General features: G+C 38.2%; 1 long non-coding RNA gene across 1 annotated transcript; it reads left to right on the top strand.

The window, feature by feature from the left end:
- Window positions 1-17,890: 17,890 nt before the first annotated feature.
- LOC113451430 (uncharacterized) lies at window positions 17,891-26,895 on the top strand. The gene is made up of 3 exons (XR_015740235.1): window positions 17,891-17,938; window positions 19,108-19,191; window positions 26,878-26,895. It is a non-coding gene; the product is annotated as an uncharacterized LOC113451430 (long non-coding RNA).
- The last annotated feature ends 422 nt before the right edge of the window (window positions 26,896-27,317 follow it).

Raw genomic sequence — 27,317 nt, 5'->3', positions numbered from 1 at the left:
GTTCCCAGCCAGCGGCTTGCCCAGACTTCGACGATCCTGCCGCCAGCGCAGACGACCAACCTACTTGAAGGACTATGCATGCTCCTGGCTGGGGAAAAGGAGTGTTATGTCTTTGGGACTGGTTGGAGTCCCCAACCAGGTCCGCTGTTTGAGCGGGAGCACCAGCCACTCCCATTGGCTGACACCGTTTGACAGCCGGCTATAAAAGGCGGCTGTCAAGTGGTGTCAGCCCCGTTGCCGCCAGCTAACCTGCCTAGTTAGAAGGCAGACGCGGCAACCCTTTATTCTTGGAATAAAGCCTTTAACGTTCACTCTGGCTCAGCCTCATTCCTCCGCTGCTCCACAACACTTGTATTTCTTACTAGCAGTTCTCAAAGGTACTGTAATTGCTTCCTCCCTATTCAGTTTCTTTCCATTTAATTCTTGTATGCAAGAGAGCTCACTGAAACTCTTTTCATTTTAGCTGCCCAGGCCACATTGGTGGAGTCTGGAGGGGATGTGAGAAGACCTGGAGAGTCCCTCCATCTCTCCTGCCAAGCTTCTGGATTCACTTTCAGTAACTCCTGGATGTACTGGATGAAACAGGTCCCATGGAAAGGTCTGGGATGGGTTTCCCAGATAAATCCAAGTTCATCTACCATATATTACTCAGACAAAGTGAAGGGACGCTTCACCATCTCCAGGGACAATGCCAAAAGCCAGGTGTATCTGCAAATGAACAGCCTCAAACCAGAAGACACAGCAGTCTATTATTGTATGGCAGACACAGTGAGAGGAAGTGAATCTGACACCAGGCCAAAACTTCCCTTCCACTGAGCAACTGTCCAAACTGATTTAGTCACAGAAAGTTGAATTTGTATATCATCGCTGAAAAGCAGTAGATAATGTTCCATCATTGCTTATTCCAGAGCTGATCTTAGAATTTATCAAGCTATTTATTTATTTATTTATTTGTTTGTTTGTTTACCATCTTTATCTTTTTTGGTCACTAACAGGGGTAATTAAGGAATTTTCACCCCATGGTTTCATTCTCTCACCATAAAATCTGTTGTTGAAATGAGGAGATTCTGCCACATCTTGATTTATGTACTGCAGTGTAAATATGTCCTTCCCACTATGCATCCACAATAAAACACAGGATGGTCTTGAGTGTTTCTTAGACTGGAGCCTTATTTGTAAAGTCTGTGCGAAATCCATGTGCAAAGAAATATACAATTAAATGCAATAAGGAGGCACATTTATACCCAGTGATATGTAAATTGAGGGAAAAAATGTCCTTTAAAAGAGGTGGTTGGTTTTCCTTTCCAGGCTATACCCACCAACACAAAGTTTGTGTACATCTCCAAGTCCTTTGCCATCAATTTCTCTCCAATCTTTAGAGAGAGCAAAAATGATCCTGTGGCTAAACTTGTATTCTTTACTGGCAGTAATCAGAGGTAATTGTAATTGTTTCCTCCCTATTCAGTTTCTTTCCATTTTAATTCTTGTATGCAAGAGAGCTCACTGAAATTCTTTTCATTTTAGTTGTCCAGGCTACATTGGTGGTTTCTGGAGGAGATGTCAGAAGACCCGGAGAATCCCTCCATCTGTTCTGCCAAGCTTCTGGATTCACCTTCAGTAACATCTGGATGTACTGGATGAGACAAGCCCCAGGGAAAGGCCTGGAATGGGTTTCTCATATACATCCAAGTATACGCACTCACAATACCATTTACCATCTACCATTTATTACTCAGACAAAGTGAAGGGACAATGCAAAACCCAGCTGCATCTGCAAATGAACAGCCTCAAACCAAAGGATACAGCAATCTATTACTATATGTCAAAACGCAGCAAGAGGAAGTGAATGTGACAACAGGCGAAAACCTTCTCTTCCTTTGAGCAGCTTTCCAGAGTGATTCAGTTACAGAAAGTTGAATTTGTTAAACAATCACTGAAAAGTGGCAAGGAGTGGTGCGGTGACCTAAAGGTGGAACTCTAGCTTCACAATCAGGAAGCTCTGAGTTCAGTAGAGGCAGATATTTCTCTCTCTGGGCACACTGACAATATATTCGATGAACAAAACTCCATATTGGCAACAGGAAGGGCATCCGGCATTAAAACACTCTGTTAGCTTCATTCAGTTGCCCAGACTCCAGCCCTCAAGGGATTATGGGCTTGTTACAAGAAGACTATGATAATCACTGAAAACCAGCACATAAAACTCCATCATTGCTTATTCCTGAGCTCCTCCTGGAATAAGCAGTAGAGAACCTGTTTAGCAGTACGGTAGGAGATGAGCTGAAAATGTGAGGGCAGTACAGGTAGTTTTCAACTTACAATATTTCATGTAGTGACCGTTAAAAGTACAACAGCACTGGAAAAAGGGACTTATGATCCTTTTTCAGTGTTATGAGCTTTGCAGCATCCCCATGATCATTTGATCAAAATTCAGATGCTTGGCAACTGACTCATATTTATGATGGTTACATTGCGTCCTGGGGTCATGTGATCACCTTTTGGGACCTCTGACAATCAAAATCTATGAAGAAACCAGATTCACTTAACAATTGTTTTACCAACTTAACAATTACGGTGATCCACTTAACAGTGGTGGCATGAAAGGTCATAAAATGAGGCAAAACTCACTTAACACATGTTTCATTTAGCAACAGAAATTTTGGGCTCAACTAAGGTTAAAAGTCAAGATACTAATCATGTATCAAGATACTAATCATATATACTAATCATGTATCATGATTACACAATGTTCAAGAAACTGCAAATGATATACAAAGGGTTCCCAAATATTTGTTGAAAGTGCAATTGTAAATAAGGTACTTTTTATCATCTGCGATGGAGTTGTGATAAAGCAAAGGAAGTGGATTTTGTGTGTGCTTATTCTATTGTGTTGAATTATTTTTTTGAAAAGAGGTGAAGTTTGGTAGCTCTTTGTTTTACTTACCCTAATAAAAACCAGCCCTCCTATTCTCCTATCGATACACAGAAAGAAAAGAGCTCATTATTCTTTGGAGGCTATTTGAGAATCATCATCTCATCATCATTATCATCTTAGCCATTGTCTAGCCACTGCAGGATATTATTTATTTTATTATTTATTAGAAAATTTATACCCACACACCCACACCGAAATATATCCAATAAAAAGTAATAAAATAATATAATAATATAATAGCCTCCCACCTCTCAACCCAGTGACAACATATCACACCAGCCATTTAATGGGCTCCAACTCACTCTGGGTTCCCCAGACCCACTGGCAGAACCAGGTCTTCAGTGCCTTCTGGAAGAGTGTTAGAGTAGGGGCCGTTCTATTCTCTGGGGGGATGATGTTCCAGAGAGAAGGATCCATCACAGAGAAGGCCATTCTTCTAGGTCCCACCAGGTGTATCTCTTTAGGTGATGGAAGGAGCAACATTCCCTGCCTCCTGGCTCCAGTGGGTTGAGTAGATGTGATCAGCAAGACATGGTCTCTCAGATAAAGTGTCCTCCATATAATTCCAAAAGGAATCACATGACATATATGATCCAGAGCTTTCTTTTCCCAATTGGACCTGCCATACTTGCTGATGTCATCAATCCATCTTGTTTTACCTCTCTTTCATGGATGCTTTTTATCAAGTGGGATTTATTCTATGATCTTCTTGGTCTACCTCAGATCTTCTTGCTACAGTTCTACAGAGGAATTATTGAGTCTATCATCTGCACCTCTATAACTGTCTAGTTTGCTTCTGCACCCAACAAGACAGAAACAGACTCCAGAGAATAATTAGGACTGCAGAAAAAGACAATTACTATCAACCTGCCTTCCATCGATGACCTATATACTGCGCAAGTCAAAAAGAGGGCTGTGAAAATATATACAGACTCCTCACATCCTGGACATAAACTGTTTCAACTTCTTCACTCAAAAAGACACTATAGAGCACACCAGAACAACTAGACACAAGAACAGTTTTTTCCCCAACGCCATCACCCAACTAATTCCCTCAACACTGTCCAACTGTGTTTACAAAGTCTGCACTACTATTGCTGTTAATCTTCTCATCACTCCTTATCACCTATCCCCTCCCACTTATGACTGTATGACTGTAACTTTGTCGCTTGTATCCTTATGATTTATATTGACTGTTTCCTAGTATGATTTTATTGCTTATTGTACCCTATGACTATCATTAAGTGTTGTACCTTATGACAAATGACATATGTATCTTTTCTTTTATGTATTCAGAGAGTATTTGCACCAAGACAAATTCCTTGTGTGTCCAGTCACACTTGGCCAATAAAGAATTCTATCTATTCTATCTATCTATCTATCTATCTATCTATCTATCTATCTATCTATCTATCTATCTATCTATGTGGCCAGCCCATTTCCATTTCAATTATTTTTACTCTTGTAGACTTTTGCTTGTTCTCTCATCCATGTGCAGGGCTTTCTATCTTGTCTTACTTGTCTTATCTTATTCTTATTTAAGGAAAAGACATGTATAGTATGCACAAGAGAAATCTATGAGAATAATAAAACAGAAGAGCTTTTGTTTTTATTAATTAATTTTTAATTGCTCTAATGTAGAGGTTTCCTTTGCTTTCCTATGGCTGCAAAATTACATAAAGGCGAATAGAATGAATGCACTGGAGAGCCCTTTTATCTCATTCAATATGCAAATCAAGACACAATTTCCTCTTTAAAGGAGCCATGTGGCTTCCCTTTTCAGGCTGCACCCACCCATATAAATTTTGTTCACCATCTCAAATCCTTTCATGTCCATTCATTCTTACAGGAAACAAAATGTGGTTAAACTTGGTGTCCTTACTAGTAGTCCTCAGAGGTAAATATGTTCTTTATAGAGAGTTTATCTCCATGCTCTCATTTTATATGCAAGAGATCTTATTTAAAATACTTTTCTTTCTAGGTGTCCAATCTGAGGTTCAGTTGGTGGAAACTGGAGGGGATGTGAGGAGACCTGGAGAGTCCCTCCATCTCTCCTGCCAAGCCTCTGGATTCACTTTCAGCAGCTATAGCATGCACTGGGTGAGACAGGCTCCAAGGGAAGGACTGGAATGGGTTGCATACATCTATACTGATTCTAGTGGAAAGTTCTACTCAGACAAAGTCAAGGGATGCTTCACCATCTCCAGGGACAATGCCAAAAGCCAGCTGTATCTGCAAATGAACAGCCTCAAACCAGAGGACACAGCAATCTATTACACAGTGAGAGGAAGTGAATCTGACACCAAGCAAAAACCTTTTTCTTTGAACAGCTTTCCCAACTGATTTAGTTACAGGTTGAATTTATTAAACCATCACTGAAAAGAGGTTAATAACACTCCATCATTGCTTATTTCTCAGCTGTTCTTAGAGTAAGCAGTAGGGAACCATTTAGCAGTATGGGAACAGATGAGCTGAACATTGCAACACAGTAAGCGGTGGCTCAGTGGCTAAGATGCTGAGCTTGTCAATCAGAAAGATCGGCAGTTTGAATCCCTAGCACCACGTAACAGATTGCGCTCCTGTTACTTGTCCCAGCTTCTGCCAAACTAGCAGTTCGGAAGCATGTAAAAATGCAAGTAGAAAAATAGGGACCACATTGGTGGGAAGGTAACAGCATTCCATGCACCTTCAGTATTTATTCATGCTAGTCACATGACCACAGAGATGTCTTTGGAAAGGCTGGCTCTTCAGCTTTGTAATGGAGATGAGCAGTGCCCCTTAGAGCCAGAAATGACTTGCATGTATGTGCGGGGGGAACCTTTATCTTTACTTTACAGGTGATTCTCGACTTAAACAGTTCATTTGTTACTGTTTAAAGTTAGAACATCACTCAAAAATGTGACTTATGATCCTTTTTCAAAGTTATGACCTTTGCAACATACTCATGGCCGTTTGGTCAAAATTCATCTGCTTGACAACTGACTCATATTTATGATGGTTACAATGTCCCAGGGTCATGTGATCATTTTTTTGGACCTTCTGACAAGCTGTTTCTATGAGGAAGCCAGATTCATTTAATTACCATGTTACCAATTTAACAATTACAGAGATCCACTTAACAGTTCTCGCAAAAAGGTCATAAAATGAGACAAAATTTAACAAATGTTTCATTTAGCAACAGTAATGTGGGGCTCAATTGGGGTCATAGGTCAAGAACTACCTATACTAATCATGCATCTTTCTTACATAATGTTAAACATACAGTCAATGATATACAAATGTTTCTCAAATGTTTTTTAGAAATGCAATTATAAATTTGGTACTTTTTAATCACCTGTGATGGACTCGTGTTGAAGCAAACAATATATTGGGGCCAGATTTTTTTAATTTTTTTTTTATTGTTTTATATCATACATTTCCTTTCTATGTTGAGCAGCGCGCTCTCTAGGTGTCCAAGGTGTTAACATACAAACATCATCACTGGTAATATATGCAATAATATATAAACAAATATGATAACATCAATCATACTATAACATATTATATATTCCATTATCATATCAATTAATTACCTAGAAGGCTTTCTTCCCATATTATTTTCCAGTTCAATTGCTGTTGTTTCTCTCAATGTTTATTTATTTAATTAATTTATACAGGTAATCCTCAATGTATGACCACAATAGAGCCCAAAATTTATGTTGCTAAGTGAAAAATTTGTTAAGTGAATCTGGCATTGACTTTGCTTGTCAGAAGGTCGCAAAAGGGGACCTGCAACCACCATAAATGTGAATTAGCTGTCATTGCATGTCCCTGGGGATGCTGTAATGGTCATAAGTGTGAGAAATTGTCATAAGTCACTTTTTTCAGTGCCATTATAAGTTTGAATGGTCTCTATGAGAACTGTTGTATATTGAGGACTACCCATACACTGCTTAGTTTGCCATTGAGAGCAACTCTGGTCAGCTCATAGTGCAATAATATAATATTTCCAATAGACAGCTTTTTAATTCCTTTCTTCAATTTTCATTCTTTCTAAGTTAATTTTCACTCAATCCCCCTGATTCTTGAAGCTCCCTTTTCTTGCTACATTGCTAAATAAGATGTGCTCTCGTTTCACCGGCAGTCTTTCTTTAAAGAGGATTTTGTGCATGCTAATTCTATTAGGTTGAATTGTTTTTTGAGAAGAGGTAAAATTTTTCAGGTCTTTGTTTTGCTTATCCTAATAAAAAAAACCTGCCCTCCTGTTGTCCTATGAATACACAGAAAGAAAAGAAATTGTTCTCACTTTTCTTAGGAGTAGAATGCTATTTGAGAATCATCCTCGTTGTCATCATCCATCATCATCATCACCATCATATCATCATCATCATCATCATCATCATCATTTAGCCATTATCTATCCAGTGGTCTTCAAACTTGACAGCTTTAAGACTTGTGGACTTCATCTCCCAGAATTCCTCCTCCAGTCATGCTAGCTGAAGAATTTTGGGAGTTGAAGTCCACAAGTCTTAAATCTGTCAAGTTTGAAGATTCTTGGTCTATCCTTGGCAGGATTTTATTTATTTTATTATTTATTAGAAAATTTACATCCACACCCACACCTAATAAAATAATAATAAAATAGGGGAGATATTTTGCAAGTCTTTATTTTGTTGTTTCTAGTATAAACCTGCCCTTTCTCGTGTAGATTACAGTAACTTTCCCTGAAAATAAGCCTTAGTATGATTTTTCATGTTGCTCACAATGTAAGCCCTACCCTCCCAAAATAAAGCCCTAGCTAACAGCATCAGGCGGGTGGAGTGGGCATGGCCAGCACAGGAGGTGGAAAGTGCATGCTTGGGGGCTGATGGCTGGCCCCTTGGCCAGTATGCTCTGGGGCTGTGAAGATCATGCGGCACAGGTAAGTCCCTCCAAACAACAGGAGCAAGCAAAGGTGCAGGGGGAGAAGGCATGCAATCAGTCCTGTCTATCTTTGCTTATGGAGCATATGGCAAATACCTCTCCTTCCAAGTCAGAAGCAAGGCCTGGGCTCTAACAGTAGGGCTGCTTCATCCTCTCCCTGGGAGTGTCTTGTCAGCATCCCCTTGATGGCCCTCCCCCTTCCCCCACACAGTTTATTTATTTATTTTATTTGGTTTGTCAATTGCTTACAAGATAATAGGCATAAGTAAAAACATAGTTATGAATACATGGATACATAAGAAAAATAAAAGAAACAATAGGACAAGGATGGTAGGCACGTTGGTGCACTTATGCACGCCCCCTACAGACCTCTTAGAAAAGGGGTGAGGTCAATAGTAGAGAGTCTAAGGTTAAAGTTTTTTGGGGAAAAACCACAGAGTCAGGTAGAGTATTCCACACATTGACCACTCTGTTGCTGAAGTCGTATTTCCTGCAATCAAGTTTGGTGCAATTAACCTTGAGTTTGTATCTATTGTTTGCTCTTGTGTTGTTATGGTTGAAGCTGAAGTATTCATTGACAGGTAGGACATTGCAATGTATGATTTTATATACTATACTTAGATCGGACTGAAGGTGGCATGGTTCTAGGTCTTCTAGGTTTAGAATTTCAAGTCTGGTGGCATAAGGTATTTTGCAACGAGTAGAGGAGTGGAGAACTCTTCTTGTGAAATATTTCTGGAATTTCTCAACTGTGTTAATATCAGATACGTAATGTGGGTTCCAGACTGATGAGCTGTATTCGAGTATTTGTCTAGCAAATGTTTTGTATGCTCTAGTTAGTAGTGTAATATTACCAGAGAAAAAGCTACGTAAGATTAGGTTAAGAACTCTTAATGTTCCTAGGGAGAGAGGGGGGACAAGCGAGTGAGAGGAGGGGGAAATAAACAGGAAGGATGCCTGGACTTGCCATTCATTGTTTTGGTGTGGGTGCTGATAATGCAGTTTTTACATTTGCTTATCATGTCTCCTGAATAGTCTCGTGGAGAGGCAGGCTTGTTCTTAGCTGTGTGGCTTATCCTCTCCCCCTTCGCCACTCTTTTTCCTCTGCTTCAGCCCATCCTAACCCTCCATCCAGCATAATCTATATTCAAGGTTGACTGGAAATCCTTTGGAGACTTTTTGTATGAAACACACACAAAAGAAATACGCTCATCATTTGTGGTTTTGATGATGAGAATAAATTGCATAATAGAAAAAAGTGGGCTCTTTTGTTTATAATCATAAAGTCAGTATTAATATTGTATATGCACTTATATTTGATGCAGAAGAAATCAGAGGCTTCTATTTTATATTTCTTTTCATTCCCTCTGCATGTTTCATCTTTTCCTTCCTTTCTTCATCCTTCCCTCCCACTCCCTTCTTCCTTCCTTTCTTCTAACTCTCTACCACTTTCTCTTGATTTCTTTGTTTTGTTGTAAAACATTTAATAAGATTTGTATTAAAAATATCCTCAACCTGAATTCATATCTGAGTTTACAGTAGTTGTTATTTGTTAAACATAGAGCATATTTAATTATTTGGAAAATATAGAGTGATTTATTAGTACAACTCAGTCTACAGGGACAGCTTATTTGGTGTATTTTATTAGTATTGGTATAAGTAACATTACTGTCATTACTATTATTTCCATTTCTAAAACTGTCTATATTGGCAAATCAACTCTGGGCAACTAACAACTAATAAAAGCACCACACAAAAAAGCACCACACAAAACAGCAGTCAAGAAGGAGCAATATATACAATCCATAAAACTGGCACAGCACATCCAGGTCTCCTGCTTACCCTCAAAATGCCTTTGCCTGCTGCCAGTGCTGCTGCACAAGCCTCCCATGAGCCAGGTAGCTGCGCAGTATGTCCAGATCACGTGTCTTCCCCCCACACCTCTGCCTCCATGGTTAGACTTATCTGTGCTATGCCAAGAGGCTGGCAGTTTGCAGATGTTGCTGCTTTTTGCATTGTCATCCATGCTCTTGCTGCTTTTTGTGCTGGCTATACCCATCCCCCCTGGACCTATTTTGGGGGTAGGGCTTATATTAGGCCCACTCCTTAAAAAAAACAGGCTAAGGCTTATTTTTGAGCTGGGTCTTATTTTCCAGGGAAACATGGTAAAACCCAATGTAATTAGCAAAGAACAATCCATAAGCTTGAACTAGTTATTTTCTCCCTATGTGTTCTCTGATTAGAGTCTGACTTATAAATTGTACCATGTGCCTTGGTGTGCATGAGGTTTGTGTTTCTTCAAAAGGCCATGTTAAAGAGAAAAAACCATAAAATCTTTCCTGTGCTGCTCTTTTTTAATATTCTATCTTCAACATATTCCTTTCACAAATTCTTAGTACATATTCATGATTTGTTACCTTGAAATCATTATTGAGAGGAGAGGAGAAAAGAAGCTATCTTTAATTTTTTTAGCACAAAAACATGAAAATCTCCAGTGTAAGGAGTGTGGAGGGGAAACTATGAGGTCACTGTTATGAGAAACTCCTTTATCTCAACAAATATGCAAAGTGAGGCTCATTTTCTCTTTAAATGAGACGGTTCCTTTTTTTTTTTTACAGGCTATCAGCACCAAATCTGTGTACTTTCCCAAATCATCTCATATCAATTCTCTTCCATTCATTACAGGAAGCAGAAATGATCCTATAGTTAAACTTATTCCTACTATTAGTCCTTGGAGGTAATTATTTCCTATCTACTCAGGTTCTTTCTAATTCAATTGTTGTGTACAGGTGAGATCACTGAATCTTTCATTTTAGGTGTCTGATCTGAGGTACAATTGGTGGAATCTGGAGTACAATTGATGGAATCTGTGAAAAGACCTGGAAAGTCCATTCATCTCTCCTGCCAAGGTTCTAAATACAACTTTGGTACCTATAACATGAACTGGATGAAACAGGCCCCTGGGAAAAGACTGGAATGGGTATCATGGATACTTCGTGATGGAAGAAAAACCTACTACTCAGACGGGATGCTTCACCATCTCGAGGGACAATGCCAAAAGCCAGCTGTATCTGCAATTGAGCAGCCTCAAACCAGAGGACACAACAGTCTATTACTATGCAAGAGGCACAAATGAGAGGAAGTGAATCTAAAACCAAACAAAAACATTCCTTTCTTCAGAGCAGCTCTGCCAATTTGTTCAGCCCCAGATCCTGAATTAGTCAATGAAGAATGACATCCCCATTATAATGTCAATAGTAATATCAATAGCAGGAGTAATAAGAATGCAATCGATTGCCATGGGCTAAGAAATCCTAATAAACCACTTTGCATTCTCCAAAGAATTCTATAGTTAGAATGTGGAAAAATATTCCTGGACCATGAAGTGCTGTTGTTTTATCTTCCATCTGCAATATGTATCTTTCAAAATTTATTTGTGCAATTTGTTCATCTGTTTCTCCAAATCATTTTTGAAAATGGGTAACATTTCACAACTCTTTGTTTTAATGTCTCCCATGTAAACCTGCCCTTTCTTCTATAGATTCACAGTAGAAAAGAAAGGAAGAAATGAGAGGAGAGGAAGAAAGGGGAGGGGGGAGAGGAGAGAAGGGAAGGGAAGTAAGGAGAGGAAAGAAGAGGAGAACAGGAGGGAAGGGAAGGGAAGAGTGAGGAGAGGAGAAGAGGAGGGAAGAGAAGAGAAGAGAGAAAGATTCCTTTATTTTTCATAGGACTTAAAAGTTATGTGAAAATCAGGCATGCAATGAGTGTAGTGGGTAACCTATGAGATCAATGCACTGAGAGGCCCTTTTATATAAAGCAACATGTAAATCAAAGGACAATTTCCCCTTTAATTGAGCCAGTTGGTTTTCCTTCTTAGGTCACACACACCAATGAAAATCTTGTGCACTTTCCTGAATCCTTCATCATCAAGTTCCCTCCATTCATTACAGCAGAGCAATAATGTTCCTGAGCTTAAACCTGGTGTTCTTATTAGTAGTCTCTCTAGAGAATTTTCCTGTATTACTGGTGGTCTCATTAACATCTTTCTGGGTGGCAAGTCTAAAGATCAGTTGGTGGAGCCTGGAGGGACTGTAAGAACACCTGGAGACTGCCTCCATGTCACCTGCCAAGCCTCTGGATTCACCTTCGGAAACCACTGGATGCACTGGATGAGAAAAGCTCCTGGGAAAGGACTGGAATGAATTTCAAATATACATCCAAGTTCATCTACTATTTACTACACTGAGAAAGTGAAGGGCCGCTTCACCATCTCCAGGGACAATGCCAAAAGCCAGTTGTATCTGCAAATGAACAGCCTCAAAGCTGAAGACATGGCAGTCTATTATTGTGTGAGAGAGACACTGTGAGAGGAAGTGAATCTGAAGCTAAACAAAAACCTTCCTTTCTTTGGAGCAGCTCTTCAACTTGATTCAGCCTCAAATCCTGGGTTATTCATTGAGGATTGATCATCATCTAGTGAGAACTTTAGGGCTCTTTTCTTCTGGAAAGGTTGCTGGGGGAAGAATGAAATGTGAGGAAAATGGCTTGGCATTTCCAATTTCAAGCTTCCCAATGCAGAAGGTGATCTTCTGGGAAAAAAATCATTTAGTATCAAGGTGGAAGAATAGAAATGAAACTTTAGGACAACTGTTCTAAATATACAGGTGCCCTGCAAATATTGAAGAAACATCTAGAGCTAAAAAAAAATCTGTTTGGAAGGTTAAGAAAATACAACCACTCCTCATGTTTGACACTGAGGGGTAATGTTATGACTTAAAACTTCCTGGCCTAGGGTAAGGGGTAGAGAATAAAACAAGTGCCATTAGATATTGTCTTATTTTGGAGACATGACCATTTTTTTATGTTATTTCCATAACACTTCATTGAAAAGATCTCCAGAATATTTCCTCAGATGGCCACAATCCCCATGGAGAAGGTGAGAATTCTTATAAAAGGGTGCATTTTGTCACCAAAGAAACTATATAAAGGTATTTTAAGTCTTTGTTTGCAATGAAAACCGCACAGAGGGACATTTTATTATTTTTGGTGGACAAACAAAAAAAGCTAAAAAAATTATGGATACAAACTCATACGTTAGGACAGGGGTGTCAACTTAAAGCTTGTGGCCTGAATTTGGCCCATGGGATGCTTACATGTGGCCCAAGGGGCTGCACTGGAAACAACAAAGTAAAAGGCCATAGTGCCTCAGCCAGCAAAAATGGAGCTCAGGAGAGCTGTGTGTGGTGGCCCTTTTCTTTTCTTTTCTTTTTTTCAACACGTTATTTCCATTTATATGTAATACCATTACTAATTGAAAAGTACTGTGACAATATATATACCGTGTTTCTCAGAAAATAAGGCCAGGCCTTTTCACCCCCTCCCCCCCAAAATGGCTAGGCTGTCTTTTTGGAGTTGACTTGATTTCTCCCCCTCCCATACCCTCACCCAGAGTGCCCCGTGGGCAGCCATGCTTCGCCACCAGCTGCTGATAACGGCCAATCATGGTGGAGCATTGAGGGCTCTCTACCCCCACCAAGCACCTTTGCTGCAGACCCAGGTATGGTGTTGGTTGCAGGCTGGGTCAGTGGGCGGGCAGTGGCAGCATGGATGTCAGCTTCAGTGGCAGAGAGGCACTTTACATCGCAAGACCTTCAGCACCCACCACTGCTGCTTCCTCCACCGACATTGCTTTCCCTTCTGCTGGCCAAGCTATTTTTTTTAAAAAAAGTTCTAATATTCAATCTGAATGTTGAGAAGAAATGTTGACAGAGACTCCTGCTGCTTTTATGACAACAAAGCCATTACTGCTGTAGATAATGGGTAAATATCATTAGTCGCATGGATCAAAGTATAGTGCACTAAACAAAACATAAAGAAAGTGAAAAGTTGGATAGATACTTAAATTAATAGATTAATAAAATTATAATTTTATTAAAATTTAATTGAGGTAAGAAAAGTTATGATCTTGAAGCTGTAAAATTGAATTTGAAATTGTATTGTATGCTAATGAGGAACAGGTTTACAAAATGTTGTTCAAGTTGAAGCTGGAAAATTAATGTTAAGCACTGTATGATTCAGTGGTGATAATATAATTCTTGAACAATATGTGGATGAAAGGGCTGAAATTTACATTGAATTATAACCTAAAAGAAGTTTTTTACAAAAGGATATATTGTTGTAAATGCCTGACAAATTATTACAGATGTAAAAAGATGGACCTATAAGAAAGTAAAGAAATATTGGGACCAGATTCATGCCCTAATTCAGCCAGTTGATTTTCCATTTAAGGCTGCATTCACCAACACAAACTTTGTGCATTGTTCCCCTATTTTTTCTATCAATTCTCTTCCATTCCTTACAAGGAAGCAAATATGATTTTGTGCCTAAACTTGCTGTCCTTACTAGCAGTCCTCCAAGGTAACTGTCTTGCCCCTATTAAGAATAATTTCATGAGTTGTTCTTTTATAAAGGAGAGCTTATTGAAAGAACTTTCTTTCTAGGTGTCCAATCTGATGTCCAGTTGGTGGAGTCTGGAGGGGATGTGAGAAGACCTGGGGAGTCCCTCTGTCTCTCCTGCCAAGCCTCTGGATTCAGCTTCAGCAGCTATTACATGGACTGGGTGAGACAGGCTCCAGGGAAAGGACTGGAATGGGTTGGAGATATAGGTACATCCTCATCTCCAATCCACTACTCGGACAAAGTCAAGGGCCACTTCACCATCTCCAGGGATGATTCCTTCAGTCTGCTGTTTCTGCAATTGAACAATCTGAAACAGGAGGACAGGGCAGTCTATTATTGTGTGAGAGACAGATTGAGAGGAAGTGAATCTGAAACTAGTCAAGAACTTTCTCTATCTTTGAGTAGCTCTCAAATTTATGCAGTTATAGAAATTTCTTTTTTTTAAACTAGGATTGGGAAGGTCTGAATAAATTGATATCAATTTGATTTTGTTTATTACAGTCATAGTATAAAATAATAAATAACTTATTATTGCCTTTATTGTCCTGTGTACAATGAGATTGATGAGCCTCCCTTCGTGCACCTAAAGTCTATGATAAAATCCAATCTCTCAATTATAGATGGTCTAACTATGCTAAAATTACATTCCATAAACTGGGTGGCCCACTGTAAGTTTAATACTAAAAGGGAAAAGTATAAACAGTGCAACAGGTTTGCCACATTTGTTGTATATAGCAACTCTGGTGGATTAAACACATGTTTCCAAGGTTCACAGAATGTAGCCACCTGCACTGTAATTATGGACTGCTCATCCTTAAATAGCCACTCGAAAATCTATATCATATTAAATGGGACCTGTTTTCCTACCGATCGATCATTCTTTATTTGGGTGCAGGATATCGTCTCCAGCTCAGAGGGAAAGAGAGAGAGAGAACTTTTGGCTTCATGCAAGGAAAGCAGCAGAAGCAGCAGAAGTCTTTCTTTCTCTCCCCCAAACTCCACCAGAAATGAATCTTTGCTGGAATAGCCTCTTGGAGCAGGATGCCTTGCAAGGTCCCAAAGACTCATTTCTGGTGGAGTTTGGGAGAGAGAAAGGAAGACTTTTGTTGCTTTCCTTGCATGCAGCCAAAAGCAGAAAAAGAAAGAAGTGAAAAGAAGCAGCCCTATGGCCAGGTGAGGTGTGTGGGGCAAGTGGGGCAATTTTCCCCTCTGCTCTTTCCCCCTTCCCCTCATTACCTAATTTGTTCGAAATACAAGTGATGCAAGCCTTATGTTCCTGTGGGCCATATGAGCGGCATAGCCTTGTATTCCCATGTAGCCTGGATTAATTACTTTGGGGGGTGCTTCAGGGGTGACATTTCTCTGTGGACCACCAAAATTTTCTCTCAGACCACCAGTGGTCCCTGGCCCACTGTTTGGGGACCACTGTGCTACCTATGGATGTCCTCAGTAATAAATAAGTTTATTCTCAATTACCTTGCATCATTTTGAGAAGATATGATTTTTTCCCCCAAGCCTTTATTTTTCTTCATACAATAAACTTGTCCTTTCCCCCATTAACTCACAGGGGAAAAATGATGTCCCAATCCTTTTCTTAATTGAAAAATGCACATGCAAGTTATATTCACTGAAATGTATCAATCCATGTCCTGTGGGGCTCTTTTATACCAACAGATATGCAAATCAAGACACAATTTCCCCTTTAAAGGAGCCCCATGGTTTCCCTTTTCAGACAACTCCCACCAACATAAACCTTGTGCTATTTCCAGAATCCTCTCCTATCAATTTCATCTACTAACAAAAATGTGGTTAAACCTTCTGTCCATACTTGTAGTCCTCAAAGGTATTGACACTATATAGTTTATTTCTATGTTCTGCTCTTGCATGCAAGAGATCTATTTAAAAAGCTCCTTTCTTTTTAGGAGTCCACTCTCAAGTCCAGTTGGTGGAGTCTGGAGGGGATGTGAAAAGACCTGGGGAGTCCCTCCGTCTCTCCTGCCAAGCCTCTGGATTCACCTTCAGCAGCTAAGAGATGCACTGGGTGAGACAGGCTCCAGGGAAAGGCCTGGAATGGGTGGCCTTGATAACTGCTGGTTCAAGTACTTACTACTCAGACAAAGTCAAGGGCCGCTTCACCATCTCTAGGGACAATGTCAAAAGCCAGCTGTATCTGCAAATGAACAGCCTCAAAGCTGAAGATACAGCAGTCTATTACTGTGCAAGAGACATAGTGAGAGGAAGTGAATCTGAAGCCAAGCAAAAACTCTTCAACTTTATTGAGTTCCAGGTCCTGGATTAGTCAATGTGTATTGATTATTGTCTTTGAGAGCTTCAGGTAGGACTGTTTTGTTCTAGGTATCAGAGAATTTGCTGTAAGAAAATTTCAAGGTCATCAATCTGTTTAAGAGCCAATGCAATACTAGGCTGCATTAACAAAGGGCTAGAATCAAGATTACATGAAGTATCACTTTATAAAGTGATTTGTAAGACCACGCCAGGCATACTGCAAAATTGTTTTGGTCACCATATTATGAAATTATTAAGATGATTGGGCACTTGGAGGCTAAAACATACAAAGAATGGTTGCATGAATTGTGTATGGCTAATCTAATGAAAAGAAGGAGTAGGGGTGACATCATAACAGTGTTCCAATATTTGAAGGGTTGGAACAAAGAAGAAAGGGTCAACCTATTCTTCAAAGTACCAAAAGACAAGACAAAAAACAATGGATGGGAACTAATCAAGGAGAGGAGCAACCTAGAACTAAGAGAAACTTCTTAATAGTGAGAACAAATAACCAGTGGAACAGCTTGCCACCAGAAGTTGTGGTTGCTCCATCACTGGAAGCATTTAAGAAGAGATTGTACAGCCACCTCATCTCTCCACTTGAGCAGTGAGTTGGACTAGAAGACCTCCAAGTTCTTCTCCAACCCTGTTTTTATTTCTTCTGTTATTCTGTTTACAAGGTTATTTGGCTTCAGAAAAAAACCCACTGGAATAGAATGGAATACTTTAGTGTCAGGGCAGAAGAATGGAAATGAAACTTTAGGATAATTGTTCTATGTATCCAAACTGCCAAACACACATTGGAGAAATATCTCCCCAGAAAGAATCACCTTGGAGAATTGCCCTCTTCTCATTTTTCATCCTGGGGGACACAGTTGTTACAAAAAATCCAATTATGTAGGCACCCAGAGGAGATGCATTAGAGAATAAATCTTATATAATTATATGCTGTCTAATACTGAAAAGCTGACAGTCTTTATAGAATGATGTATCATAAGTGTTAATGTCTTTGCATTTGAAATCTTTGCTAGATATGAAAACAGAAAGACATATTATCATATCATACTATATCATACTACTAATATATTATCATACTGAACAAATAAAAGAAAAATTATGCAATTTATGTTCACAGAAATGTTTTAGTCAATACCCTGTGTAGCTCTTTTATTCCAACGGATATGTAAATCAAGGCACAATTTCCCCTTTAAAAGAACCCAATGGTTTCCCTTTTCAAACGACTCCAACCAACATAAATCTTGTGCTATTTCCTGAACGATCTCTTGTCAGTACTCTATTCAGTAGAGTGAGCAAACATGTGGCTAAACCTTGTGTCCTTATTAGCAGTCCTCAAAGGTAATTATTACCCCTATGTAAAGTGTATTTCCATGTTCTGCACTTGTATGCAGGAGATCTCATTAAAATATATTTCTTTTTAGGAGTCCAAACTCAAGTACAGTTGGTAGAGTCTGGAGGGGATGTGAGAAGACCAGGAGAATTCCTCCATCTCTCCTGCCAAGCCTCCGGATTCACCTTTAGTAGCTACTAGATAGTTTGGGTGAGACAGGCTCCAGGGAAAAGACTGGAATGGGTCGCAGGCATCTACTCTGATTCCAGTAGAAAGTTGTACTCAGACAAAGTGAAAGGATGTTTCACCATCTCCAGGGATAATGCAGAAAGCCAGCTATATCTGCAAATGAACAGCCTCAAAGCTGAAGACATGGCAGTCTATTAGTGCTGGAAACACAATGAGAGGAAGTGAATTGGAAGCCAAACAAGAACCTTCCTTTCTTCCCAGCTTCTCTTTAACTTGATGCAGATCATGGATTAGTCAATGAGGATTGATTAATGTCTACTGAGAACTTGGTTCAGGATATCAGAGAATTTGATGTAAATAAATGAGAAACTCCAAGTTCTTCTTCCCTGTTTACACTGTCTTTTGCCTTCACTGGAATGGAATGTGGACCTTTAGTAGCAAGTCAGAAAAAAATGAAATGAAAGTTTAGTATAATCTTTCTCAAAATTCAAACTGCCAATTCAGTTTGGGGAAATAGAATATTTGCTCTTAAAGAATTTCCTTGGAGAATTAAGAATCTTCACTTTTTACCCTAGAGGGCAATGTTGCCACACAAAATGCAATTGCCTATAACATATGAAAAAAAAATTGCTAGGGAATAAAACATGTACATTATATACATTTTAGGACTATGATTTTTTTTTGTTATTTTCATCATAATTCATAGAGTCTCAAGACAATCTGCCATCTCAGGGAGGTAGAAGGCTCACATGGAAGCTCAGAATTTGTATTAAAATAAACTATCATCAGTGTTTGTCACCAGAGAATGTGTCAAGGTACTTCAAATCCTTCCCGAAAATGAAAAGAAAAGGAAAGGATTTTATTACCATATTCTGTGAACATGTAAAACAGTTGAAAAATTGTAAATAGAAATCCAGTACCAGATCTTTGATTAGCTAATTAAGATTGATCAACTTCTAATGAGATCCTTAAGAGTCTTTTCTTCTAGGTATCTAATTAGAGAGTTTGTGGAGGGAAATGTAACATCTTACAACAGCTTGAAAATCCCAGTTTCATCTTCTCTGTTTACAAGGTGAGCAATCTTGAAGAAAACAATGGAATAGAATATTGACTTTTAGTATCATGCCAGAAGCCTGGGAATGAAACTTCAGAATGAACCTTCTAAACATCTAAACTGCCATTAACCTATTGAGGAAACATCTGCACCAAAAACATTTCCTTGGAAAAAATTGGAGCATGTGTCCTTCCTCATTTTTGACACTGGGGGCATGGGTGGGATTCAAATTTCTTAATAATCTGTTTTTGGGTGTGCCCTAATTTATGGGTGTGGCTTGGTGGTCATGTGACTGGGTGGGCATGGCTTTTATGTAAATATTATAAATATTGATGTAAATATTGATTTTTTAAAATAAAAAAGAGCAACTTTTACCCCAAATCAAGCAAAGCAGGCAGGCAGATTGAGTTCCTCACAGAATCAGATTCATTCAGAGATCTATCTCTCTGGTATCAGCTACCTGAGTCTGTCACATAAAATTTGCTTGCAAGACTTCCGGCTTGTGGTGCTTCGGTGCAGGCAGGAATCCGTGACTGTGCACGGTTTCTGCCTGTGTTCACTGCCTGAGTGCCCCAAGCCATTTGGCTTCGGGGCTAAGCCACCTTTGTAGAAGGTGGTGAAGACTGGGGGGTTCTGGCAGGGACGAGAGACATGGCATCTCTCTTCCCTAGCCAGCTAAATCTCCCTCTCCGATGGCAGCTGAACGGCGGTCTCTAATGGCCGCCACTTAGAAGAGCTCAGCCGGGAAAAGGAAGTGCTGGAGGAGTTTGTGAAGAAATGAAAGTGATTTTGCTGACCGGGACAAAGGAACAGTGAAAGTATCCTGCTATTTAACACCTTCTAAAGACACATTGTTCCCAGACTGAGTAAGCAGCAAATGGATATTAAAGGGAAAACTTTTTTTCTTTTCACTCTCCTTCCAAACGGAACAGCTTTGAGAGAAATCGGAAAACCCGCATTGAAGGTATGCTAAATGCTAAAGACTATGCTAATGCCAAAGGGATATGGATTTCTAAATATTTAAAGAAAATTTTTTCTTTTTTGCTGTGAGTGGGAAGGAGAGGAAAAAATTGAAGTAGAATTTGAAAATAAGGAGCAGACAGTCTAGAATTTTAAAGAGCCATTTGAACATTAATAAGACTTCAAAAAGACATATTTTAATTGGAATTTTGTGATTTAATAGCAACCCAGAAAAGAAATGGAAGAAGGGAAAAAGTGCTAAATGAAATAGTCTATCTGGATTGTTTGGTGACTTTGCATCTTTTGGGAAACTTTTTTCTTTGTTTAAAAACACTCGGGTGGTTGTTTTGGGAAAAATTTTCCTCTTTATAATGGCACCACTCTTGGATGAATCTAAAACTGAATATCTAAAATATAAAAAGGAAGAACAAGACTGGAAAGATACCTTGGACATTCTTTTTCAATCTCTAGAAATGGCGGTGCATTCTATGGAGAATTGATTGCACAGCAGGATAATTGGGACAAAGAAGAAACTATTTTTGATGAACATGTGATTCTATTGGGGAGAAGAAGGAAGAGGAAAAGGAAAAAGGGATTTTAAAACCTAAAAAAACAACCAAAAAAGATAAAAATGAGTTGAAGGGTGGATATAAGGTTACAAAACAACAGGAAGGGGAAAGCAGAAGAAGAAAAGGGAGGTGGAGAGACAAAGGGGTAAAAAGGGTAAGGAAAAGAATAAGCAAGGGAGAAAGGAAGGGGTGAGAAGTCTCAACAATGGGAAGCAAGATTTAAAGAAACAAAATTTATTTAGAGACAATGGGTAAATTTAATTGAAAAAGGGATTCTGTAAGGTACATAAGATTGTGTTATTATAGGCATTTTTAGAATAAAATGTTTAAGATATAAATAAGTATCAATAGGTATGATTAAAATGGTTTTGACAGGGGTACTAGCTATATTATATATTTATAAATTTGTTTGTTATTGTTGTTCTTTCTTTTTTCTTTCTCTCTTTATATAATATATTGTGTGACTTTAGGATGTGCTAAACAGAATCCCAATACAAGTTATGTGTGACATTAAGCATTATTAGGTTAGGGGAAAGAGTTAAAGGCGTCATACTCCAATTAGTGTACAGGAGAAGTTTTGTTTAAAGAGAAAAAATGAATGGATAGTTGAGAACAGACAAAGAATGTTAAGTATTATGACTTGAACTGAGATAAGTAGAATAAAACTAAGAGAGTTAAAAAAAGGAAGAAGCTATATAGAAAATGGAAAACGGTAATAAGATATGGAATGATATATAAAAGGAACATGATTTTTGAAGGGGCGTCTGTATGATGAGTTTTAACCCGGGATCAAGCAACTTTCAGAAAAGATGTTTTATGTTTTTATGTTTTTATGTTTTATGTCTTGTTTGTTTTTGTATTGGAAGAGAATAATGAAAATGTATAAGACGGATATAAAAAATGTATACAATCTAAAGTTAAAGAGATATAATTTGAATAAATAGAAGGAAAGGAAGTAATAAAGAGAAGTTTGGGATAGATATGAAGATGAACAGATAAGGTAAGTATATATATCAAATTGTGCTTGTTTGGAAATGTGATAACTTGGAATAATTCTGTCTTTAAATAAGATGTTGTATTGGCTTTTTAAGAAAAAAAATTCTTATGTCATTATATTTTATGTTTTGTTTGTCTGTGTATTGTTTTGGAAAATCAATAAAATTTGTTTAAAAAAAAATTTGCTTGCAAGAAAATGCATAACATTTGCTAGCAAGCAAACTCACAGAATTAAATCACAAGACACCATGTATGTAAATATTGAATTTTTTTATTTAAAAAAGAGGAACTTTTACCCAAAATCAGGCAAAGCAGGCAGGCAGATTGAGTTGCTCACAGAATCACAGATTAACTTAGAGATCTATCTATCAGCAATCGGCTACCTGAGTCTGCCCTGAAAAGCTTCAGTCCTAAGGACGGTTTGGTACTGCTTTTAGATTAGCTAGAAATCAAGAAATCCAAGCATTTTCTGCTTTCTAGCTAATCTAAATCTCCTGGCAGAGCAGAACAACTAATGGTGGGGAGGAAAATTAACAACTTACCAAACCAGGCAAGTTGGATGGCTCGTATGCCAGGTAAGTAATGAGTGGGCGGGGAGATCCCAGCCAGTGGAGCGAATCATGCATGCAGCATTTGCAAGAAATCGTTAGCTGTGCTACCAGGACAGCTGACAAGCGCTGTGCTCGGGTGTGCAGCATTTGAAAATCCCCTTGTTTCCTGCTTTTTCAACCTCAGCTGTGCCACACAAAGCAGCTGAGAAGGGAAAAGCAGGGAATAAAGGACAGCCTAGAGGCAGGCAGGTGGGCCAAATACCAATCTGGTTCAGTGTCAGCTGCTCTTCACAGCTGCTGGTTCTATAGAACCAGGCCGAACCAGTAGCATCCCACCCCTGACTGGGGGGCAATGCTGTTACCTGAAATCCCATTATTGAGGCAATTTGTGGGGGTGGGGAAGAGAATTAAAAGAACTGTCATTAGATACTTTGGAGGCCAGAAACTTTTTTTATTTTATTACTATAATAATTAAAACAGAAGTTCTCAAGAAAATTTTACATCTCAGGAGACTTCAATATGAAACTCAGAAACTTAATCAAATACCAGGCATATATTATCAGATAGGGTGGATGTATCCAAAAGAAAAATGAAAAAAAATGGATGGAAGTGCATACGTGGTTAGAAAAAATGTTAAGGCAGTATATTGATTATAAGCCAGAACTATTTTTATTAGGCATAATACCAGAAAAATATGATAAAGGGAACGTATATTTAGTATTAAACATTTTGACAGCAGCAAGAATTGCATTTGCTCAATACTGGAAAAATGAGGAAACGCTCACGGAAGAAGATATAATTTAAAAAATACTAGACTTTGCAGAAATGGATAGACTAACACTGAAGATAAAAGAAAAAGAAGACACAGGATATTTTCGAATTTGGGACTTGTTTTAACAATGGTTGGATAATAGAAGTAGAAACTAGGGACTGAAAAAGCATTATTATGTAACAGATTGACCCAGACAGTACTCTATTCACCAAGTGCTTATTGTATGTAAAGAGAAAAAAAATATAAGTTTAACACCCCTGACCTACAACATGAAGAATTAAAACGTGGCTTTCTCCTTACTTTTGACCATAAAGGACAATATTGTCATGCAAAATCCAATTGCCTAAGTAGCCAAAGGAGTTTTGCTTGGGAATAAAACTTATAAATTATATATTGTCGAATTTGGGAATAGTGATAATTATTTGTTATTTCAGACATAATTCACTAAAAATGTCTCAATAATTTTTTCCACCTCAGGAATGTAAAATGCTCACCAGGAACTGAGAATTTTTGTAATCTGTCATTGCTGTTTGTCACCAGATAAACTACCTAGGTATTTCAAATCTTTTCTAGAAACGAAAAAAAAAAAAAAAGAACGGGTTTTATTATCATAGTCAGTAAACATGTGAAACAGTTAAACATTGATATAAACCCAACCACAGACACTTGATTAGCCAATTAAAATTGATCACCTTCTTAATCCAGAGTCTTTTCTTCTATATATCTAATTAAGTGTGTTTGTGGTAAGAAAATGTAAGATGATGAAAATGGCTTGGAAATTCCAGTTTCATCAGTTTACAAAGTGATTGATCTTCAGGAAAAAAATAATAATAGAATGGAATATTAACCTTTAGTATTATGGCAGAAGCCTGGAAATGAAACTTTAGGAAGAATCGTGTAGAATTCCAACTGCCATTCATATAATGAGGAAACATCTGGACCAAAAGATCTACTTGGAGAATTGGGAATATACCTCCCTCCTCATTTTTGACACTGGGGGGCAATGTTGCTACGTTAAATCCCATTTATACACCTGTGCAGGTGAGGTAGAGGAATAAAGCAACTGTCATTTAGAGTGCTGACATTTTTTTAATTTTATTTCTGTAATAATTCGCTGAATTGGTTAAGCAACTTTCACATATCAGGAGGCTGCAATATTCGCTATGAAGCTGAGAGTTTTTATAAAAAGGTAAATTGTTGGTCTAGGTCTAGTTGTTTCAAATATTTATGGGGAAATAAAAACAAAATAAAGGGATTGATATTCATTGAACATGTAAAACAGTTAAAACATTATGTACAGAAATATATACCCCAATCCAGAAATTTATTTCAATGGATCTCAAAAGAACTTAACTTCTTGAGAGACTAAAATCCTTACAGGGAAGCCATGACTGGATTTACAACAGATAACCTGGAGCAAACAAAATATTTTGGATAACACAAAGAGAAATATTTATCGGACTTCCGGTTTGAGTTTCTTCAGCAACAGACCAAAACATCATCTCTGCAAGGCTTTGATCTGTGCTCGCCACTGGAGCGCCCCCAGCCAGCTAAGCTGGGGCTAAGCCACCCCGTAGAGGTGGTGAAGAAGGGGGAGACTGCCTGCAGGGTTGAGGAGAGCCACATCTCTCCTCCCCAGCTGGCCATTACTCCCTTTCCCTAAGGCGGTTGTAGCAGGGTCAGAAATGGCCACCACAAAGAAGAACTCAACTGGAAAAGAATGTGCAGGAGGAAGATAAGAAGAGAAAGTTTTGGTTGACCGGGTCAAAAGCAACAAATAAGATATCCTGGAATTGAAACTATTAAAAAACAATAACATTGTTCCTGAAGATTTTTAAGCTGCGAAGGAGAGAGAAAAGGGAAAATATTTGGTTTATTTTTCTCCTTTTCCTATACTGACAGCAAAGAGGTTTAAGCAAGAAATTGGAAAAAAATCCACTTTGACATTAATAGGCATTTAATGTAAGAAAATAAAAAGTCAAAGGGATAATAAAGATTTCTGGATAATTAAAAGCTTTTGAAAAGAGGAAAGGAGAGAAAAAAAATAAAAGGGCAGGATCTGGAAGGGAGGAGACTGCCTGGAATTAAAAAGAACTTACAGCAAACAAGACTTCCAAAAGATACATTCTAACTGAAATATTGCAACAAAAACCCCAGGAAGAGAAAGTCAAAAAAGAAATAAGAAGATATAACTTGGGACTATCTGGATTACTTGATGATTTCTGGATATTTGGTTATTGTTTTGAATGCCTAAAATCAATCATGTGGTTGTTCAAAAATTTTTAAATGGCTCCACTTTTAGAATAACTAAAAATGGAACTTAAAAAGTACAAAGAAGATGCACAAAAAAGGGAGAGGTTCTTTTGGCTTCGTATTTCAGTTTTTAGAAATGGAGATTTAGAATTATGAGAAACAACAAGAAATGCCTGCAGAACAAGAAGATTGTGACAAAGAAGAAGCCATCTTTAATGAACAAGTAACCTTAGATGGGGGGAAGGAAAGGGGGGGAGAGAATGAAAAGTTTAAGATTGGGAAAAACAACTCAAAAAAAAATAGAGTGAAAAATAAATATAAAATCAGAAAGCAACAGAAGAGGGAAATGCAGAAGAGAGAATTAGAACTAGAGAGACAAGGCGGGAAAGGGGGAGGGAGAAGATGAGAGGGAAGAAAGAAAGGAAAAGAAGTTATAAAGGACAGAAGCAAAATATAGAGAAACAGGGCCTATTTAGAGATAATGGGTGAAAACTTAATGGAAAAAGGGATTCTGCAAAGGTACATAAGATAGTAGTTGGAAGTTATATATTATGTATTATATTGAAGGTCATAACCTTAAGGTATATATTGAAGTTTAAATAAGAGTTGAATGGATGTAATTAAAAGAGATAAAGGTGTCATAGTCCAATTAGTAACTACAGGAGAAAATGTGTTTAATGAGAAAAGATAATATGAAATTGAAACAGAACAGATAAAAGTATAAATATAATGATTTGAACTGAGATGAGATAGTCAAAATAAAATTGAGAAAACTAAAAGAGGGGAAAAACTATATAGAAAATGTAAAATAGTATAAGATATGGAATAGAATACAAAAAGGAGCATGAAACTTCATTTTGTGTCTATATAAAGAAGTTCAACCCAGGACCATGCTATTTTCAAAAACGATGTTTTACTTGTATTTTGTATGTGTGAAAACCCAAATAAAACTGTATTTTTTTTAAAAAGAGAGAGAAATATTTATCATTGTATTGGAAGTTTGAGAGTGCATTTGGTAACAATATGACTTAATTACTTTGTGAGTTGAGTACATCCAACTACTTGGCACTCTTGTTGCAAACAACCTAACTCAGATGTGCTAGCCTACTTATATGCTCCCTAATAAATAATGTTATTCTCTATTACATCTAATCATTTGAGAAGTGATGAAATTTTTCAAGCCTTTATTTTACTTAATTACAGAAAACAAGATCTTTTTCCTATTAACTCACAGGAAAAAAAATGATTGCCAACTATTTTCTTAGGACTGCAATATTAATTGGAAAATGCACATACAAGTAATGCTCACAGACATGTATTCATCAATTCCTCCAGGGACTATTTTATCCCAACAGATATATAAAGACCCAATTTCTACTTTAAACGAGCCCTATTCTCAGACCACTCCCACAACTTGTGCTATTTCCTGAATCCTCTCCTGACACTTCCTTCCTTTCATTAGAGACCAAAAATGTGGCTAAGCCTGGTGTCCTTGCTAGTAATCCTTGCTGGTGTCCTTGCTAGTAATTATTTCTACTATATAGTTTATTTCTGCTCCTCTATGCAGGAGATCTCATTAAAAAGACAATCCTTTTCTTTTTAGGAGTCTACTCTCAAGTCCAGTTGGAAGAGTCTGGAGGGGATGTGAGGAGACCTGGGGAGCCCCTCTGTCTCTCCTGCCAAGCCTCTGGATTCACCTTCAGCAGCTACAGAATGAACTGGGTGAGACAGGCTCCAGGAAAAGGACTGGAATAGGTGGCATATGTGAACACCGGTTCAAGCACTTACTACCCAGACAAAGTGAAGGGCCGCTTCACCATCTCCAGGGACAATGCCAAAAGCCAGCTGTATATGCAAATGAACAGCCTCAAACCAGAAGACATGGCAGTCTATTACTGTGCAAGATACTCAGTGAAAGGAAGAGAATCTCAGGCCAAACAAGAACTTTCCTTTCTTCAGAGAAGCTCTTAAGCTTGACTAAGCCTCAGATCCTTGATTAGCCAATTAAGACTGATCCCCATTGAGTGAGAACATTAGGATTCT

The sequence above is a fragment of the Pseudonaja textilis genome, chromosome Z, assembly GCF_049901715.1.
Source record: "Pseudonaja textilis isolate UNSWEBS1 chromosome Z, rPseTex1.2, whole genome shotgun sequence".
Lineage (NCBI taxonomy): Eukaryota > Metazoa > Chordata > Lepidosauria > Squamata > Elapidae > Pseudonaja > Pseudonaja textilis.
Note: the sequence above shows the minus strand (reverse complement) of the source record. Positions and strands in the feature narration are given on the sequence as shown.